Source organism: Oncorhynchus mykiss, chromosome 28, assembly GCF_057628025.1.
Source record: "Oncorhynchus mykiss isolate SJ-2025 chromosome 28, ASM5762802v1, whole genome shotgun sequence".
Taxonomy (NCBI): domain Eukaryota; kingdom Metazoa; phylum Chordata; class Actinopteri; order Salmoniformes; family Salmonidae; genus Oncorhynchus; species Oncorhynchus mykiss.
Window position 1 is genome coordinate 45,389,258 of NC_143049.1, and position 9,155 is coordinate 45,398,412.

The 9,155-nt window shown below is 37.6% G+C and overlaps 1 protein-coding gene across 1 annotated transcript in view; it reads left to right on the forward strand.

Annotated features, from left to right (window-relative positions):
- Positions 1-6,736, forward strand: part of cacnb2b (calcium voltage-gated channel auxiliary subunit beta 2b) — a 68,468-nt gene extending 61,732 nt beyond the window's left edge. The window contains exon 15 of the mRNA XM_090226065.1: positions 4,585-6,736. The gene's annotated coding sequence lies outside the window, so the exon portion shown is untranslated. The remainder of the gene's footprint in view (positions 1-4,584) is intronic.
- Positions 6,737-9,155: the final 2,419 nt, after the last annotated feature.

Sequence of the window (9,155 nt, forward strand, 5' to 3'; positions counted from 1 at the left end):
TCCGGGAGCGTAATCATAGGCTCAAGCGCATTACCATAACGCAACGTTTCCTATTCATGAAAATTGCAAATTAAATGAAATAAATATATTGAAACACAAGCTTAGCCTTTTGTTAACAAAACTGTCATCTCAGATTTTCTAAATATGCGTTACAGCCAACGCTAGACAAGCATTTGTGTAAGTTTAGCATGTCATAATGCTATGCTAGGCTGTGCTGGCAGCAGGCAACATTTTTACAAAAATAAGAAAAGAAACCAAATTAAATCATTTACCTTTGAAGAACTTCAGATGCTTTCACTCAGGAGACTCCCAGTTAGATAGCAAATGTTCCTTTTTTCCAAAAAATAATATTTTTGTAGGCGAGAAATCTTGGCTGAGAAATCGACCGAAAATACTTCAACTATAAAGCCAAACTTTAAAAAAAATGTGCTCCATAATATCGACAGAAACACGGCAAAAGTTGTTTACGATCCATCCTCAAAGTGTTTTTAACATATGTATTCAATAATATATCCGTGGAGGCAATTGGTTTCTCATAAGAAACTATTGGAAAAATGGCTACCTCAGTATTTTACGCAACGTTTTCACCGGGAGACACCATGCGTCCACTCGCCCTATATGGTCTCTTACAGCCATTCTCCAATGGAAATGCCTAAAAAGACATCACAATGCTGCAGACACCTTGGGGAAAACGTGGAAAACATAAGCTGACTCCTAGCTCCCTCACAGCCATATAAGGAGTCATTGGCATGAGGCTGTTTAAAAAAATGTGGCACTTCCAGATTGGATTTTTATCTGGGTTTCGCCTGTAACATCAGTTCTGTGGCACTCACAGACAATATCTTTGCAGTTTTGGAAACGTCAGAGTGTTTTCTTTCCAAAGCTGTCAATTATATGCATAGTCGAGCATCTTTTCGTGACAAAGTATCTTGTTTAAAACGGGAATGTTTTTCATCAAAAATTAAAATAGCGCCCCCTATATCCAAGAAGTTAATCTCTAGGAGACAGAAGGTGTCTCCTTCCTGAGCAGTATGACGGCTGCGTGGTCCCATGGTGTTCATACTCGCATACTATTGTTTGTACAGATCAATGTGGTACCGTCAGGTGTTTGGAAATTGCTCCCAAGGATGAACCAGACTTGCGGAGGTCTGCAATTTTTTTTCTGAGATCTTGGATGATTTATTTTCATTTACCCATGATGTCAAGCAAAGAGGCACTGAGTTTGAAGGTAGGCCTTGAAATACATCCACAGGTACACCTCCAATTGAATCAAATTATGTCAATTAGCCTATCAGAAGCTTCTAAAGTCATGACATAATTTTCTGGAAATGTCCAAGCTGTTTAAAGGCACCGTCAACTTAGTGTATGTACATTTCTTACCCACTGGAATTGTGATACAGTGAATTATGAGTGAAATAATCTGTCTGTAAACAATTGTTGGAAAAATTACTTGTGCTATGCACAAAGTAGATGTCCAAGCCGACTTCCCAAAATTATAGTTTGTTCACAATGAATTTGTGGAGTGGTTGAAAAACAAGTTTTAATGTCTCCAACCTTAGTGTTCTATTTCCGTAACTCAACTATAGTGTTCTATTACTGTAACTATAGTGTTCTATTACTGTAACTATAGTGTTCTATTACTGTAACTTAACTATAGTGTTCTATTACTGTAACTATAGTGTTCTATTACTGTAACTATAGTGTTCTATTACTGTAACTATAGTGTTGTATTACTGTAACTATAGTGTTGTATTACTGTAACTCAACTATAGTGTTAGATTACTGTAACTCAACTATAGTGTTCTATTACTGTAACTATAGTGTTGTATTACTGTAACTATAGTGTTGTATTACTGTAACTATAGTGTTCTATTACTGTAACTATAGTGTTCTATTACTGTAACTATAGTGTTGTATTACTGTAACTATAGTGTTGTATTACTGTAACTCAACTATAGTGTTAGATTACTGTAACTCAACTATAGTGTTCTATTACTGTAACTATAGTGTTCTATTACTGTAACTATAGTGTTCTATTACTGTAACTATAGTGTTCTATTACTGTAACTCAACTATAGTGTTAGATTACTGTAACTCAACTATAGTGTTCTATTACTGTAACTATAGTGGTATATTACTTTAACTATAGTGTTGTATTACTGTAACAATAGTGTCCTATTACTGTAACTATAGTGTTTTATTACTGCAACTATAGTGTTGTATTACTGTAACTATAGTGTCCTATTACTGTAACTATAGTGTTGTATTACTGTAACTATAGTGTGCTATTACTGTAACTCAACTATAGTGTTCTATTACTGTAACTATAGTGTTCTATTACTGTAACTATAGTGTTCTATTACTGTAACTATAGTGTTCTATTACTGTAACTATAGTGTTATATTACTGTATCTATAGTGTTCTATTAATGTAACTATAATGTTCTATTATTGTAACTATAGTGTTCTATTACTGTAACTGTAGTGTTCTATTACTGTAACTCAACTATAGTGTTCTATTACTGTAACTACAGTGTTCTATTACTGTAACTATAGTGTTCTATTACTGTAACTACAGGGTTCTATTACTGTAACTATAGTGTTCTATTACTGTAACTACAGGGTTCTATTACTGTAACTATAGTGTTCCATTACTGTAACTATAGTGTTCTATTACTGTAACTATAGTGTTATATTACTGTAAATATAGTGTTATATTACTGTAACTCAACCATAGTGTTCTATTACCGTAACTATAGTGTTCTATTACTGTAACTATAGTGTTCTATAACTGTAACTATAGTGTCCTATTACTGTAACTATAGTGTTCTATTACAGTAACTATAGTGTTATATTACTGTAACTGTAGTGTTCTATTACTGTAACTATAGTGTTCCATTACTGTAACTATAGTGTTATATTACTGTAACTATAGTGTTCTATTACTGTAACTATAGTGTTCTATTACTGTAACTATAGTGTTATATTACTGTAACTATAGTGTTCTATTACTGTAACTATAGTGTTCTATTACTGTAACTCAACCATAGTGTTATATTACTGTAACTCAACCATAGTGTTATATTACTGTAACTATAGTGTTATATTACTGTAACTATAGTGTTATATTACTGTAACTATAGTGTTCTATTACTGTAACTATAGTGTTCTATTACTGTAACTCAACCATAGTGTTCTATTACTGTAACTCAACCATAGTGTTGTATTACTGTAACTATAGTGTTCTATTACTGTAACTATAGTGTCCTATTACTGTAACTATAGTGTTCTATTACTTTACATATGGTGTTCTATTACTTTACCTACATTGTTATATTACTGTTACTATAGTGTTCTATTACTGTAACTATAGTGTTATTTTACTGTAACTATAGTGTTCTATTACTGTAACTATAGTGTCCTATTACTGTAACTATAGTGTTCTATTACTGTAAGTAACTATAGTGTCCTATTACTGTAACTATAATGTTCTATTACTGTAACTCATCTATAGTGTCCTATTACTGTAACTATAGTGTTCTATTACTGTAACTGTAGTGTTCTATTACTGTAACTATAGTGTTCTATTACTGTAACTATAGTGTCCTATTAATTTAACTATAATGTTCTATTACTGTAACTCATCTATAGTGTTCTATTACTGTAACTATAGTGTTCTATTACTGTAACTATAATGTTCTATTACTGTATCAATAGTGTTCTATTACTGTAACTTAACTATAGTGTTCTATTACTGTAACTATAGTGTTCTATTACTGTAACTATAGTGTTCTATTACTGTATCAATAGTGTTCTATTACTGTAACTTAACTATAGTGTTCTATTACTGTAACTCAACCATAGTGTTATATTACTGTAACTATAGTGTTCTATTACTGTAACTCAACTACAGTGTTCTATTACTGTAACTATAGTGTTCTATTACTGTAACTATAGTGTTCTATTACTGTAACTATAGTGTTCCATTACTGTAACTATAGTGTCCTATAACTGTAACTATAGTGTCCTATTACTTTAACTATAGTGTCCTATTACTGTAACTATAGTGTTGTATTACTGTAACTATAGTGTTCTATTACTGTAACTATAGTGTCCTATTATTTTAACTATAATGTTCTATTACTGTAACTCATCTATAGAGTCCTATTACTGTAACTATAGTGTTCTATTATTGTAACTATTGTGTTCTATTACTGTAACTATTGTGTTCTATTACTGTAACTATAGTGTTCTATTACTGTAACTATAGTGTTCTATTACTGTAACTCATCTATAGTGTTCTATTACTGTAACTATTGTGTTCTATTACTGTAACTATAGTGTTCTATTACTTTATCTATAGTGTTCTATTACTGTAACTCAACCATGCATATGGCTAATTATCTTAATGGAGTTAGGTAAACATTTTAATAGGCTAAGTGTTTAGTCTTCTTACAAGTTGCATGTGATGCATTTATAATATACACATATCAAAAATTACTGCCCATTTTAACATGATTTTCTTTTGACCGTGTATGATGATGACGATTATGATTGTTATTATTATTATGTTTTTTTATTCCAGGTTGGAGAGGGAATTAATAAGCCATCTGCGATGAAGAGGAAGGGTGCCCATGACCACCAGGCTGACGAGCACACCCAGCCCGCAGAGAGGAGAAAGAAACACCTCTCAGACCATCACACACCCACGACCACCCTACAAACCACCCTCCTAACCACCCTAACCACCACAACTGCAGGACAGAGCACCACACCCAGCCTCAGTAGAAAGAGAATATCTCCAGCCTGGACAAAGATCACTGCCAGTTGAAGAGGAGCGGGAAGAGGAGCACTACAGCCCCAAGACAGTCTCACAGAGACCATAACCACCATCACCATCACCATCACCATACCCCCCCCCCAGGCTTATGACTATGCTGCTCCTGTTGCTATGCACTAACAGCAAGACCGAAATCTCTCAGTACACAATATCACCCTGGTATTACCAAAAACCTAATCATCTGCCTGACGCTACACCAGGGGTGGGCAAACATTTTGGCTCGAGGGCCACATCACAATTTAGAAATTCAATGGAGGGCAGCACAGATTTTTTTTTTACCGATTCGTTCATCAAAATCAATTTGTGGGCCAGAAAAAATGCAGTTATTTGAAAATAAATAGGTCCATTATAATTTCTACATAGTTTCAATCTAGTTTTTGACATTCAAGTGTAGTCTGGATTGTTTTTATAAATGTTTATTTTTAGCTCCCTTTTTCGTGATTACGATCTTGTCTCATCGCTGCAACCCCCCAATGTGCTCAGGAGAGGCGAAGGTCGAGTCATGCGTCCTCCAAAACACGTTTCTTAACACCCACTTGCTTAACCCGGAAGCCAGCTGCACCAATGTGTCGGAGGAAACACTGTTCAACTGATGACAGAAGTCAGCCTGCAGGTGACCGGCCCACCACAGAGAGTCGCTTGAGCGCAATGAGCCCCAGGCTGAAGTGACACAGCAACACTGTGATGCAGTGCCTTAGATCTCTGCACCACTCGGGAGGTCCTGGAGTGGTTTTCTAATCCAAAATAATAATTTGACCCTAACCCTCGCTGGCTGCATTTAATCTGCCAGCAGGCCAGACGTGGAGCGAGGGCCATAGTTTGCCCGCCCCAGCACTAAACCTTAACCCTAACCTTAACCCTACTGAAACTGCTCATATAGAACTTATCTTGTTCACGATTTAATTGATATGATTATCTCTTTAATTATAAAGGGACAATGCTATTTCATACCCCCTCCATTCTGAAAAGGCACTGAACATAACTTTTCCATTAAAATATTTAAAAAATAGTCTTCTTCAACTTCATACTTTTATAATGAACAGTTGTAGCATTCTGACTTGGTAATTAGCTTTGACTACTGGATCAGTTCTAGAGCTTTGACTACTGGATCAGTTCTAGAGCTTTGACTACTGGATCATTTCTAGAGCTTTGACTACTGGATCAGTTCTAGAGCTTTGACAACTGAATCAGTTCCAGAGCTTTGACTACTGGATCATTTCTAGAGCTTTGACTACTGGATCATTTCTAGAGCTTTGACTACTGGATCAGTTCTAGAGCTTTGACTACTGGATCAATTCTAGAGCTTTGTCATACAATATAGTTTGAATACACTTTCTATGCATTTGCAAACATTTAATTAATGCCCTTGCAGATGTGATGAGGAGAGAGTAGGCCTGTTCCAACATTAAATATGTGTTTATTTTATTATCAATTTCCTAGCCAGCAGCATACCACCCTGCATCTCACTGCTGGTGAGCCTCTGAGTCTAAGCAGAGTTGATCCTGGTCAGTCCCTGGAGGGAAGACCAGATGTTGCCTGAAGTGGTGTTGGAGAGCCAGTAGGAGGTACTCTTTCCTCTGTTTAAAAAATAATAAAAAATCCCAATTCCCCAGGGCAGTGATGTTGTCCTGTGTAGGGTGCTGTTTTTCAGATGGGATGTTAAACATGTTTCCTTACTCTCTGTGGTCCCCAAAGATCCCATAGCACTTATAGTAAGAGTAGGGGTGTTAACCCTGGTGTCTGCTCTCATACCATCATGGCCACCTAATCATCTCCAGCTTACAATTGGCTCATTTGTCCCTCTCTCTCCCCTGTAACTATTCCCCAGGTTGGTGCTGTAAATGATAATGTGTTCTTAGTCAACTTACCTAATAAAAATAAAATGCTTATTTACCAACCTGAATGTGTGGTTATTGCTTTAAAATTGAAATCGCACTACAGCATGGATCATCAGCGCTACAGATCTAGCCCGAAGTCTAACCCTAACTCTGACCCTGACTCTGACCCTGACTCTGACCCTGACTCTGACCCTGACTCTGACCCTGACTCTGACCCTGACTCTGACCCTGACTCTGACCCTGACCCTAACTCTGACCCTGACTCTGACCCTAACTCTGACCCTGACTCTGACCCTGACTCTGACCCTGACTCTGACCCTGACTCTGACCCTGACTCTGACCCTAACTCTGACCCTGACTCTGACCCTGACTCTGACCCTAACTCTGACCCTGACTCTGACCCTGACTCTGACCCTGACTCTGACCCTAACTCTGACCCTAACTCTGACCCTGACTCTGACCCTGATGAACTCAAATCATTTCTATATCTTCTTGCCTAGTGTAATGCAATCAATTAAAATACATTGTTGCTCAGATCGACTACCTACCATGATGTCTGCACTGTGAATATATATATATAAAAAAAGAAGAGATATCACATTTTGAAATGTGTGCTGTTCCTAGATGAAGTATGACCACAAGACCTTAGTATTACTTTCTGATACTGCATTTTTGCCTCAGGTCATGAGTAGAGGAGTATTAAATGTGTCTCTTTGCTGTGGAAGGGTATGTCTGCTCTCCGGTGGATCTCAGCGGTACTCCTACAAAAAATTTGGCTGGTCACCAAAAGCACTCACAAACTTCTACAGATGCACAAGCGAGAGCATCCTGTCGGGCTGTATCACCGCCTGGTACGGCAACTGCTCCGCCCACAACCGTAAGGCTCTCCAGAGGGTAGTGAGGTCGGCACAACGCATCACCGGGGGCAAACTACCTGCCCTCCAGGACACCTACACCACCCAATGTCACAGGAAGGCCATAAAGATCATCAAGGACAACAACCACCCAAGCCACTGCCTGTTCACCCCGCTATCATCCAGAAGGCGAGGTCAGTACAGGTGCATCAAAGCTGGGACCGAGAGACTGAAAAACAGCTTCTATCTCAAGGCCATCAGATTGTTAAACAGCCACCACTAACATTGAGTGGCTGCTGCCAACACACTGACTCAACTCCAGCCACTTTACTAATGGGAATTGATGGGAAATGATGTAAAATATATCACTAGCCACTTTAAACAATGCTACCTAATATAATGTTTACATACCCTACATTATTCATATCATATGTATACGTATATACTGTACTCTATATCATCTACTGCATCTTTATGTAATACATGTATCACTAGCCACTTTAACTATGCCACTTTGTTTACATACTCAGGTAAGGTAGTAGTTTTAGAATTGTTAGCTAGATTACTTGTTGGTTATTATTGCATTGTCGGAACTAGAAGCACAAGCATTTTGCTACACTCGCATCTGCTAACCATGTGTATGTGACAAATAAAATTTGATTTGAGTTGATTTGAACTGAGTACAGTTTTACATCCTGAGTGAGTAAAAATATGTAAAAAAATATATATGTTAACATTTCAGTGTTACGGATTCCCCTGTGTTGGGGAATGGAGAGAAATGAAGAGGAACAATGCCACACCAGGCGCCATCGGTGGTACCAGCCCCCAGATTCACTCAACTAATTTCAGCAGAGGCTCCTCCAAGCCGTCGAGAGGGATGCAGCCAATCCTGATGCTCACAGGAAGGAGGATGAAGAGACCCTCTTTGCCAAGAGCCTGAAGAAGTTTCCTCAGCAAAGAAGCAGTCAAGGTTAAAATTCATCAGATGCTTTTCAATGCCGAGTTCAATGGTATGTTTTTTTTCTCCACAACACAGGTAGTGTCATAAGTATTGCGACAGTGAAGTAGGTCATTTTTACAGTATACTCATGTAGGCTAATTGATATTTCAGATCAAAGGATTAATATGAGGCAAATGTATAGCTGTTGTTTCTGGGTTAGAAAATAAACAGTTTGCTTGTCTAAATATTTGCCTATATTCATAGAGTCATATTCATCTTTTGATCTGAAATACAAATTCCATGAGTAAACAGGAAGAATTACCAACTTTACACAGTGTTCCAATATTTACACCACTAACTACACTATACAATCAGTATTTAGCTAACATAAATCTCACCTTCTATGGTGTTATATTATGTAATGCTTGTATGTGTTATTTTTCTCTTCCCTTCCAGAGATGGAGTGAATTTAGCCGACCAGCTCACAGGAAGGACAGGAAGAGGAGAGTTGACCGACCAGCTCACAGGAAGGACAGGAAGAGGAGAGTTGACCGACCAGCTCACAGGAAGGACAGGAAGAGGAGAGTTGACCGACCAGCTCACAGGAAGGACAGGAAGAGGAGAGTTGACCGACCAGCTCACAGGAAGGACAGGAAGAGGAGAGTTGTCTGGTTGTTATTTTGA